Here is a 13,358-nt window from a genome sequence, read left to right on the forward strand (position 1 = left end):
GAATTGTCCTGTAAAATGGAATAACACATGTATCTGAGCTGCTGGTGCTGCACACCCCAAGATGCTATACAAAATGAAAATTCCCTCACAGGGTTTTTTAGCAGCTGAGAAAGGTATTGGACAGTATGTTCAAATTTTGATTAAAAAATAATTTTTATTAAATCAAAACATGATTTACAAATTCAAGAAATTTGTAAAAAATAGCTCTGGCTTTGACATGAAAAAGACATAACCCATTAAATGATAAACAAACACATATTACATGGAACCCGTTGCTAGCAACATGGTGTTCCACATGATACCCCTACACGTTTCGACCCTTCTATTTATGGTCTTCTTCAAGGCGGTTATTGGCTATGCAAAAAAGAGAAAATACAAATTACATTTTTCATGGTTAAACATTATACATTGCATCTCATCATATATGTGATGGTGTATATTTACCATTCAAAGATGGGAAAGGGGGATAGACATGTCCTGCAGCCAGAAATTGTTTTAAAATGTATTTCTGTGATCCTGCCTTCATGCGCTGTCTCTACATTCCCTAGGGCGGGCCCCACTTCCAAAAAACTTGCAAGAGACCACTCTTTTGGACTTCCAAGGGGGGCAGGGAGGAGAGCAAGTGAGCACCTGCAATATATAGCCGTTTCTTCTTTTCCAAGGTATTACTGTACTATTGAAATCAGCCACACATAAAACATTATCAATTGTGCCATTCCTCTGCAAGCCGGTCAATGCATTCTGAGCCAAGAGGAGAAACCACAGGGGCTACATGAGGACATCAAAAAATGAATTAGGTACAGTATGTTACTATCCCTTACAATCTTGATTCACTTGTCAACAGTGGTTCAGATAGAATATGGTTGCATAGTCCCTGATTTGGAGGGACTGTCCCTGATTTGGAACAAAGTCCCTCTGCCCCTCTGTCCTCCTCATTTGTCCCTCGTTTTGCTCTGATCTATATAGTTGTACATAAAATGTACTTTTTATGTTTCAAAAGGTGTTTCCCAGTGCTAAACCTTTTATCTAGTTTCTAAATTGCTGCATTTGTAAGTTTCAAAAGCCAGTATAAAGGAATAGTAGTGGTAAAACAAAGCACTTGTGGGTTTAACAAATCATTTTTTTGGTATAATTCTCCTTTAAGGGGGCGTAGCAGGGGGTCTGTCCTATTCCTACATACTTTTTCTAATAGGTGCCCCTTGTTCCCATCTTAAAAAGTTGGGAGGTATGTAGTTGTGTTGTCAGGGATACTTTGTAAAGTCTAGGTAATGCTAGGGGTCCAATTTTGCAGTCAATATGTTACGATTCCTTGAATCATACTGTCCCCAATATCTAGACTACACCTGCTACCCCCATAAAAAAATCATCATCCTGCTATAGCTTTGGATGAGAGGAAGCTTTACTGCTTGGTGACCAATGTACCTCTAGTCCAGGGGTTCCCTCCGCTCACTGGCTCAGAAATGAACACTAGATGCTTTGATGAATCAATATTTTAGAATAAATTTTGTTCAACTCAATGACTTTGTGATTTCATCTTTATCTCCAATTGATTATTTGTTCTGTGGCAGTCACCCACAAAAGGGCTGTTGTTATTTGTGCCAGGTTCTTTCCCACAAGTGTAGAGGCAGCCAGGCAAACAGCAACAATCACTCCTCTGGTTAAGTAAACAGTCTAGGAGTTGCCTTTTTCAAAGTTTATTGCAGGTGAACTTGGATGGGCTTGGGGAAGCCATGGGATACTCCAAACACTGAACAGTAATAAGAAGAAACTCTTCTCTTTGCAGATATTTCCTAGAACAGTTCCTTGAGCAAAAGGACAGAGAATGGACAGCACTGGGACACCATAAGTAATGTTCCAGGCCAGGATTAGTATTAGTGCACCAGGCATTACAGTGGAACTTCACTCTCCAAATCAACATTGATTATTTGTAATTCTTATGCTTCTAGCATTAGTAATTAGATAGGAAAGTGTATCATATTTACATGTTTTAAACTTTTTTTTTACATTTCTTCAGTTACTTCCTGGTTTCTTGCCTAGGCAAATGATGTCATACATCCCAGGAGTCTTCAGGAGGGGAGGAGAGGAGGAGGGGTTTTCTCAGCTAAGCACACTCTCCTGCGTGCATGCTTGAGCTAAGGGCAGATGAATTAGAGGAAGTAAACGTTACATGAATCATTTGCCCTTATTCAAGGTGCTAGAGCGGGTGTTTTTCAGAATGATTTCTCGACAAAATAAATCATGAAGACATGAATGGATGGGGGAGCTTGCTTTAAATATTAAAAATGAAATAGCGTTTTTGGTTTGTGGGGCTCAGATGCAATGAAGATCCGCTTTAACAGGAACAACAGTCACTGGGATCCATTACTCAGGTCTGTACTCAGTATCCCGGGTACTTGGATGCCTCCCTCCAAACTCTGCCAGACAATTCCCTCAGATCACCAGTGAAACCCCTCGCTTAACTACAAAGAATTTGCAGCAGGATAGGCCCCCCCCAGCTATGGACCTCGATGAGCACAAGCAGAACCTTTAGCTGAGCTGTCCAGAAGGGCAGCAACCCTTCTGGCTGAGAACACCTCCTCCATGAAAAGAACACTGCTGTCTAAGGCTCTAAACTATTTATGCACCCAGCCACTATCTGGACACTCTTCCCCAGCGAGTGCCTGGAGCCACGTAAATATTCAAGTTGCTCATTTAACTCTCCCACCCACTACATTCTGAAATACAGAAAACAGGGGAAAGCAATCAAACCTGCAGCCTGCAGAGCCCAGAGTAGCCCAAAATAATCACAAGCTGCTCCACTGATTACAGAAGAGCAATAAGCACTACATTTACCTAACCCTGCTAGCAACCCAGCTGGGAGGGTGCTACAGTTCTACGATTTAATTTCCAAATGCACTGAAACATTAAATTGTGTAAAATTTAAATAAAAAATGGAAAAAAGGGGGTGATCTAATTTTTATAATCAGTAGTGCACATAGGAAAAAAAAAACAGATGCAAATCTTAACTTTAATAAAAATGTATAAGTTTTAAATGTAGCGGTACCACGTAAGGGCTGCTGAGTGTTGTTTTTATGTTTTTATTAAGGGGAATAAACTTGGATAGGGATAGGAGAATTATGGGATGCCCCATTGATTATAAAACAGTTCAAGGACTTGAGACTATATACAAATCCAATATATACACCTCCTCTCTTCTCTTCATCACATCACTTGCTTGCAGACTATCTCTCCTCAACACCTCCAGCACATCACCTGCTTGCACTTCCTGGACCAGTACTGAGTCCAGTACCACATTTTCAGGCCCTGCCAGCCCTCCTGGCTGCATCTGCCCCTTTCTACTGCCTGTGCCACCACAGTCCACTGGCTCTGCACCCATCCCAGACTGCACTCTCTAAGTCCTCTCAGGCTTGCCTCCCCAGTCCTCCTGACTGTGTGAACACTCACCAGCCCTCTTGGCTGCCTCTGTAGAACTCCTGGAGACTTGCCTGGCAAGCTTTACCTGCTGTCCTCTCTTGCTCCTCCTGTACCTCTTGGTCAGCACACCTCTGTGGGTTGTAAGAGGGTCCCATCCGCACCCGAGCCCAGGCCCAAGGTCACCCCCCCCCAGACTGGGGAGCTCCCTCAAAGGCCACGATAGCCTAACACTCTATCTCCATCTTCCACCCGATCACCAACTCCTCCCCAGCTGGGCTAACCCTGGATATTTAAGGAGGCCTGCCTCCTGCCAATCCAAGTTGGGGATTGGTCAGGGCTCCTCAGAACACCCGAGGCAGCTCCACCTCTCCTCTCCTCCTTCCTTTCCAGAAGACACCAGAACATTCTGGAAATAAGTGGGAGGTCTTGGTGATGCTGCCTGTGATTCACCCAGCTCTACACTGAGCCACTCCCCAACTCAGATCAAAACACCACCCAGGCTTGGCTGCCAGCCAAGCCTTGAAATTTACCTACTCTACCAAAACTCTTTGTATACATCCTAGTACCACTAGAGGGTGCTACGCAAAGACTAAAAAATTAAATGGACCCAAAACCATTATAATTCCCTTTGAATTGTCTCAAACATTTTCAGAAACTTTGAAAACAAGATTAAGAGCCCATTGACACTTGTACCTGGTGCCAAAGTGTGTGTTGACTCACAACTTATGGCAACGCACCTGCTCTATATGCAGTATGTTGCACTGCCATTCATTGTGAATGGAACTCCAATGCATTGTAAAGTCGAACCCAACACCACACAGAGAATCACAACACATGCATAGTCCGTTATGGTGTGGTGCATTTCTAAAAAAGTGTCATGTATGACTTTCACCCAGTGTGGTTTGTTGGCAGCCCATTCCTATTGAATTGACTGTATTAATGCACTCTAAAGTGGAACTTTACATTCATATCCTTTACAGCCAAGAAACCTGCCGTCTCTGTTTGATCCACAGTTGGCATAGTGCTGTGCATGTGATCAGCTATAACACCAATCATTTAATGGCTTGACAGTTAACATAAGCACACTAGTAACTGTAACAGTCTTTATTCATGGCATGCCATATGGGCCCTTATGGATTATGAAATGCTAGTATTCTAACACCATTTCAAAGGAGCGTATTATATGTTTTTTTTTCTCAAAATGGGAAACTCCGCTTGTTTGCTTCCTCCCCCCCTCCGCTGACACATATGGCACTTTTCAGGAGGGGGCGAGGGGGGAGCGAGTACCTGGTTTTGACAGGTACCTGCTCCCACTTCTGGCTGACTTCACCACGGCAAACTCAGCAGGAAGTTTGTCCCCCCTCCTCCTTCACCCACTTTGTGCATGCACAGTAGGGAACCGTCTGTAAAGCCGCAGGACTTCAGTGCTAGTTTCCCTTAGCCGAGATGGCAGTGGCAGCACCTGAGAGCCAATTGAAAAATCAGCTTGTGTGAGGACACTGCTTGATTCATGGACAGGTAAGTGTCCTAAAATTAAAAGTCAGCAGCTACAGTTTATGTTGCTGCTGACTTTTCATATTTTCTGAAGGAGCCTGGAGCTCGGCTTTAAGGGATACAAAGATAACAGAAGTAAACACATTCCTTACTTTCTGATCTGCTCCTACAGGAAGTAATTTATTAAGTAATACCAGTCATTTCCAATATCTTTTCTGTTTCAATAGTTTCTATTCAGTTTCAAAAAGTGGTTAATATACAAAAGTTCTGTCCATGCAGGGGCTAGCATTGAAGTTGGAACAGGTATTAGCTCATAAGAGGAGCAAAAATAAAGCGACACAAATAGAAAAAATGCAACAGTAGTAAATTCAATTATGAAGGATACCGTCAGGATCCAGGGGTCCCAGAAAGGTTCCCCACAACTACCGTGATACCCCCTAGGCCCCCTCAAAACCCAAGAGGTGGTGTAATGTACAGCCAAAACTGAACTAACAAGGATAGAAGGGCAGAAAACAGAAGAAAGTTAGGCAGACAGGAGAAGCTGAAGAGAGGGAGGTCGCTCACCTCACGAGGAGGGAGCTAGAGGAGGGATAGGGGAGTCTAGGAAAGAAGGGGAAGACCAGAAGGATGGGGAAAAGGAGAGTGCTCAGGAACGTCCGGACCATCCATCACAGATGGCCCAAGCTATCTGGGGGGAGGGTAGGAAAGGCATATGATATCCATGGTTCCCACATGAGGAACTTGGCATGAGTGTCCCCGCGAATGCTTGACATCCGTTCAGGGGCAGACTGACCATTGAGCCACTCGGGCACTGCCCGAGGGCCCTGGGCCACTAGGGGGCCCCATCAGGGTTGCCAGCCTCAGTAAAACCAGGGACAGTATGTATAAATCTATGTTTTTTTTTACATCTGACTGTGTATACTGTGTGTACATGTATGTGTATACTGTGTGATTGTATACTGTGTGTATGTATACTGTGTGGCCCCATAATCTCTGATTGCCTGGGGGCCACATAATCTCCTATTGCCCGGGGGCCCCATGAGTTATCAGTCCGCCCCTGCATCCATTCAATAAGCATCAACATGGTCATGCGATCCTTCACCCCCTGCAAGGGGACTGATGGCTTTTTCCAGGCTTGGGCAATAGTTCTTTTTCACAGAAATAGATAGGAGGCAAGTTTTTGCTGATAAGAAAACAGACCTGGAATTGAACAGTGTAATAAGGCAAACTTGGCCTCTTTTGGTACGGGCAGGTAAAACAATGTAAATAGGAGGCAAAATACACGAGACCAGAAGCCAATTAGTCTAGGACATTTCCACCACATGTGTATACATTTACAATATATTTTAATAAGATAACAAGACAGTCGCCCATAGTTCATAGGTTTGGTGAGCAGATGAGAGGCAAGTATTGAGGACGTCCTTGCCAAATCATCTATGTGGGGGAGCCAGCAAACTCTTTAACCTTTAACCCCTTGGCGCCATTGTAACACAAATATGTGGCTCCACTGCACTGGGCTTTTTGCTGTGGGGCCGCATATTTGTGTACCTCCCAGCACAGTTACTGGGGTCTCACGAGAGCCCCGGGCCCCGTTCTAACGATTGGGACCCAGAACGTCTAATTCAAGGTCACCTGACCGCTGTGATAGCCTCTGATTGCCTATCACAGTGATCAGTCACTGTGAAGCCCACCCCTGTGTTTTTTCTTTCTGTGAATGGACGAGAAAGATACATTGTATCTTTCTCTGTCCTTGCAGAGATAGAAAATAATAATAATTAAAAAAAAAAAACCTAGATCAAGGTTTGATCTAGGTCAGGAGTAGGCAACCTGGGGCCCTCCAGCTGTTGTGGAACTACATATCCCATGAGACATTGCAAGGCTGGCAGTTACAATTACTCCCAGAGGCATGATGGGAATTTTGCAACAGCTGGGGGGCCCCATTTTGCCTACCCCTGTTCTAGGTCAATGCCAGGGTTAGTGTTTGGGTCAAGGTCAAAAGTCAATATCAGGGTCAGTATTTTGTGGACAGGATTTTTTTTTTAAATTAGTATTAGTATTAGGTAGGATAAAGAAAAAAAAGCAAAATGCGCACTATTGTTTCTGGGCTGTACTACAGGTACATACAACAACTAGTATACACATATTTGGTATCGCTGCGATCGTCAGGAGCAGGAGAATTTGTTTTGGGTTGTTCTTTGGTGGTAGGTTATAGTAGTAGCAAAAAATATACAGCTCCTTTGATAATAATAAAAAAAAATCAGGAGATATTCATTATCATTTATCACCAAATGAAAGCCCAATTTGTCCTGAAAAAAACCCCAAGATATAATCCACCTGAATGTACAAAGTATTTGTGATGATATGTACGGTTTTACTAACACATGCCAAAGTAGCAAAATTGGGCTTAGGCATTAAGATTTGTTTTACCTTTAGGTGCAAGGAGGTTAAAGATTAAAGTAGACTAGAAGATAAGGATTGTGTATTTTTCTGAATATTACCATTTCATACACATGCAGATAATATGTACCCATAATATGCCAATGAATGCTGCATTTGATTAGGTCCTCCCCTGTCTTTTTTGAAGTCTTTAGGAATGTGAACAATGACATTATTATCTAGGACTGTTGATGTACCATATGGGAGAACAAAACATTATTGTTTAAGTACTATGCATGTGTGTGGGTTAATATATGCTGTTTAGTGTATGGCCATGCCCAAAGTTTTTCCTATTATAATATGAAATTATACTTATTTGTGTTTCCATTGTAAGGCCTCATGCACACTGGTTTCTTGTAAATGCTGTTTATCCTGACTGGAGAAAATCAGCGTTATAAACTCAGCTAACCTGCATTTTAAAAAAAAAAAACAGTTTAGGTGAGTTTAGCAGAGTTTGGGTGTTTATTTAGTTGGCCAGAATTTTATTTTAAACTTTAATTTATTCTGGCCATTTAAAAACAAAAAACAAACGCTGAAGTACTAAACTCACCTAGCATTTAGCGTTTATGCACGTTTAACAGCGTTCAGCATTTTTGTGGTCAAAATTGCCTTTCCTGAACGCGATTTAAGGGCGTTCGGAAAACATACTCTAAACTCACCCAGGACTGGATTTCCCAATAGACCATATGCATTCAAAAGCTGGGCATACATTAGTAGATTTTAGTTCAAAGATTTTTGTATTAAAGTGGTTCTAAAGGCAAAAAGTTTTTTTACCTTAATGCATTCTCTGTTTTGAATAGTGTCTTGTCTAATGTTTTGTCTTTGGGTACATACATGGGTTTATAAAGGCAATTAGAAAAAAAAAAAATATACTAAACATTAGACATGTGCGATTTGTTTTGGTCAGAATTAGTTTTTCGACAAAATTCGGCATATTCTTTAATTCGGAAACATCCTAATTAAGGAAAAACCGTATAACAAATTTTTCTAAAAACAAATTTTCGAAAAGAAAGAATTAAAATCCGAAATTCGAAAGAATGGTAAATCTGAAATGAGAAAATCCGAAAATCTGAAAATAAAAACGAAAATTCGAAAATCCAAAAGAACAAAAAACATTCGGACAATTTCTATTTTAATTAAATTATTAAGTTTATTAACCATTATTATAGTTTTTTAAATTATTATTATTATTAATTATTATTATTATTAATAATAATAATAAAAACTATAATAATTTTAAACTATTAAAATTATAGGTATTGGAATTTCCGTTAAAATTTGGCTGTGAACGTAACAAATTATTAACCATTATTATAGATTTTTTATTATTATTATTATGTATTAATACATAATAATAATAATAAAAACTATAATAATAGTTATAAACTATTACAATTATAGGTATTGGAATTTCCTTTCAAATTTGGCTGCCTGTTAGTGAACGTAACCAATATGAATTTATCCGAATGGAATGTACTGAATTAGAATCATTCCGAATTACCGAAATAACGAATACTGCATCTATATGAATGGAACATACTGAATTAGAATTTGTCCTAATTTACAAATTTATTCAAAATAACGAAATTTGATCATAATGAATGATCCGAAAAAACAAAAACAAAAAAAAAACCGAATAAAACGAAAGCGAAAAAAAAAGAATTTTTCGTCAGTACACATGTCTACTAAACATGTTATACTCACCTGAACTGTGCAATGGTATTGCACAAAGTGGTCCTGAACCTGCTCTTCTGGGGTCCCCCCACTGATGCTCCTTTTCTTCTGTGTCTGCCCCCACAGCAAGCCACTTGCTATGGGGGCCGACATAGAAGAGGAGTAGAGCGCGCACCTCTGCCCCCATATCAAGCCGCTTGCTATCAGGGCACACTGTGTGTGTGCCCATAGACATCAGCCTGATCCTCCTATGAAAAGAGAATAAGAGAGGAGAACTGCAGCCAGGCACAGCACTCGATTGATACAGGACTCAGGTGTTTGGGGGGTGGGGGGAGCACAGCAAGTGGCAAAATCTTTTTCAAATATATAGTTTATTCAACTCCAAACAGGGGTGAGGGCCCCAAAGTACAAACATTAACGACAATACAAACCAAACTACAATTGCATTTGCAGAGGTAAAATGTGCTCATTACAAAATACATTATGTAGGCAATCATGAAACTAGAGAACATGTATTAATCTCTGATGAAATACACCTTTGTTAGAATCAATGTTTGTTATAAGTAACACAATATTGGGGTAATCCTCACCTACTTGTTCAACTTTTCTCAAGAATGAAAAAACCAAGAAATCCAATGAGGTAATAGGAGAGAAGGAAAAGAAAGGTAAGGGATAAGAAAGAAAAAGAGGGGGGGGGGAGGGGAGTAAGAGAAAGGAAGGAAAAAGGGGGGAGGACATGGGGTTAGGTATGGGAGAATAAGACATGGCGGTAGCTAAGTAGGTAAGTTATCCAGAAAGAGGGGGGTGCCGACCCAGTAGGTGCCTAGAGATGGATTAGGAACCCAATAAGCACTGACCCTCATCAGAATAAATAAAAAGATTCCAAATATCCCAGGTCTGCTTATAGACCTCTTGTTTATGTTGTGCAGTGAAGATCAAATCTTTCATTTTCTTAATTTCTTCTACTCTCCACAGCCACAATGTTATGGCCGGGGGAAGACTTTGTTTCCACAGGATGGGAATGCATCCCTTTGCTGCATGAGTAAATGGCGTACCAGTGACTTCTTGTATGTCTTGATGGGGATCGAGGAGAGGTGTAGCAGACAAAATGCAGGATCATCAGGGATAACATAATCTGTGAACTTTTGGGTGATGCGTCTGACTTCCACCCAGAAGTCCTTTAACTTAGGACATGACCAAAAGATATGGATCAGGGTTCCCTCATCCTCCGTACAATGCCAGCACTGGCCAGAGGTAGACGGAAAGCATTTCTTTAGTCTGGAGGGAGTCAGGTACCAGCGGGTAAGTAATTTGAAATGAGTTTCTTGTATTTTAGTGCAAAACGAGGATTTGAGGGAAAGGGTAATGATTCGTTGTCTTTGCGTGGGTGTGAATGTGCAGTGTAGATCTCTCTCCCATCTGGTCAGACAGGGTAGATGTGGTTGTGTCTTAGGCGAGATTAACAGCAGATATGTTTGGGACAGGATGTGGGCTAACGGGGTATCCTCCGAGCAAAGGGCTTCAAACGGCGTTTGTTCCCGTGCAAAGTCCTGTGGTCTGGGGAGGGAGTGTAGAAAATGATGTAGTTGTACTGCTTTCCAGAAGGGAAGGTGGTAGGCCCCTGCTGGGTTACATAGATCTGAGATGGATGGCCATTTCCCTCCAAGAACAAACTTGGCTGCGTGGTCTCTGCCTAAGTCTCTGAGGGAGGTAAATTCCGCCGATCGTAATCCCGGGTCAAAGTTTGAATTGCCCAGTATAGGAAAAAGGGGAGAATTTTTTGACGTGAGTGATGAGTGGGTGAGATTTCAGTCCGTGTGGGAGGACCCCATAGCATCACAGTGCTCCCCCTAGTGGTATGCAAGATTGTGATTGCTCAAGCTGTACCCATAATTTGGATGCTCTATTTCTCCTCCAATCAAGTATACGTCCCAGGTGTGAGGCTAGGTAGTATATTCGTATGTCAGGTAGTGCTAATCCTCCATGTTGTTTGGGAAGAGTCATCTGCGTTCGACGTAAACGAGGTCGTTTATGTGCCCATACAAATCTGGTGAAAAGTGAATGGATCTGTTTAAAGAAAAGGGGTGGGTAATGGATAGGTAGTGCTTGAATGAGATAGATGAATTTCGGTAGTATACTCATTTTAAGAAGGTTACATCTCCCGAACCAGGAGTGGAAACCTGTATGCCATTTGTCTAATAGGGCTCGGGTCTTTGTCAATAGGGGGGGGAAATTTAGTTCGAACGTTCGTGTTATGTCAGGAGGGATATGCGTACCCAGATATTTTAGGGCAATCTCAGTCCACTTAAAGAGGAAACTTGATTGCAGTTCAAGTAAGGTGGAAGGGGGAACCGCGATGCCCATCGCCTCGGACTTAGAGAAATTTATCTTCAGATGAGAAATTGCCCCATAAGTTTTAAATTCTCAGAGATTAGGAAGAGAGATTTTAGGATTTGTTAAGGAGAATAGGAGGTCATCGGCATAAGCTGATATTTTGCAGTGGATGCCACCTACTTGGAGGCCTGCGATATCCGGGTTTGATCTGATAGTACAGAGAAAGGGTTCAAGGGAAAGGGCAAAGAGAAGGGGGGATAGAGGACACCCCTGTCGCGCTCCATTGAAAGTACTCCATTAACTTTCACTTGGGCAGAAGGGTTTGAGTATATGTTGCCAATCCATCGCAACATCCTGTCTCCCAGGCCAATATGATGGAGAACTGAGAACATGTATCCCCAGTTCACCCTGTCAAAGGCCTTTTCGGCGTCTGTACAGACAAATACGCTGGGGATTTTATTGGCCTTCGCTACATGGAGGAGGTTGAGGACCTTGATGGTATTATCCCTCGCTTCCCTAGTGGGAATGAACCCGACTTGGTCTAGGTGGATTAGGGATTGGAGGTGTGGAGCTAACCTGGATGCTATTATTTTCGAGAATAATTTGAGGTCCACATTTAAAAGGGAGATGGGTCTATAACTACCGCAGAGACCTGGGTCTTTCCCCTCCTTGTGGATTAAGGAGATATGGGCTTTTAGCCTCGGTTCACACCAGAGGCAGCACGACTTGCAGGTCGCCTCACCGAGGCGACCTGCACACGACTGCCCGGGCAACTTGCAAAACGACTTCTGTATAGAAGTCTATGCAAGTCGCCCCAAGTCGCCCCCCAAAGTCGTACAGGAACCTTTTTCTAAGTCGGAGCGACTTGCGTCGCTCCGATTAGAACGGTTCCATTGTACTGAACGGGACGCTACTTGTCAGGCGACCTAGGTCGCCTGACAAGTCGTCCTAGTGTGAACCGAGCCTAAGGGTTTCACTGGTAAAATTGGAATCGGCTCCCAGAGCGTTGAAGAATGCCACCAAGCGTGGGCCTAAGATTGGTAGAAAGGTCTTATAATATTGGGCTGTGTATCCGTCCGGACCTGGGGCTTTACCTATTTTCATGGAGTTCACCGCTGTTTGCAGTTCTTCTAGGGTTATTGGTTTGTCTAATAGCGTCTGGGTTTCTGCTGGTAGTGATGGAAGTTGGGAGTCTGAAATGTATTGGTCAATGTTTTCCTGAGTGGAGGGGGAGCCGGGTAGGTTATATAGGGCTGAGTAGAAGACCTCGAAACCCTTTGATATTTGGGTCCGTAAAGTGGCTCTTTGACCATCTGGGGTGGTGATCTGCGGAATGTACGAGGAGGCTTTAATTTCTTTGACTGACCTGGCTAGAAGTTTTCCGCACTTATCTCCTGACTCTTAGGACATCTTGCAACAGAATTGTAGGGCGGCCTTTGCTTTGTAATGTAATAGATCTGTAATTTGAGTGCGTAAAGTCCTCAATTTCGTCTCAAGTTCCTGGGTAGGGAGATGTTTATGTTGTGTTTCGATATTGGACAAATCGGAGAGTAATCTGGTGAGTTGTTCATTTCTTTTCTTTTTGATATTTGCCCCATGCTTAATGAATATCCCGCGGAGGATGCATTTATGTGCCTCCCACAATATTCCAGGATCGCAGTCCTGTATATCGTTCTCTCTGAAATAGAGGTCTATTTCTTTGGTCACATCCTCCATTACCTCAGGCATTTGTAGTAGGCTTTCATTTAAGCGCCAAAAGAGAGATCTGGGTGAGGGTCTCTCAGTAAGTGTATATGTGAGATGTACTGGAGCATGGTCTGACCATGTGATCTGACCCAGTGATGTAGAGCTCACCAGGTGAAGCTGGTCATGGGGCATCAAAAAAAGATCAATCCTGGAGTATACCTTGTGTGGAGATGAATAGAAGGTATAGTCCCTCTCCCCTGAGTGTTGGAGGCGCCACACATCAATCAGGTGGGCCTTATGTAGGGTTTGTGCTATACGTT

The sequence above is a fragment of the Aquarana catesbeiana genome, linkage group LG10, assembly GCF_042186555.1.
Source record: "Aquarana catesbeiana isolate 2022-GZ linkage group LG10, ASM4218655v1, whole genome shotgun sequence".
In the NCBI taxonomy this organism is placed as follows: Eukaryota; Metazoa; Chordata; class Amphibia; order Anura; family Ranidae; genus Aquarana; species Aquarana catesbeiana.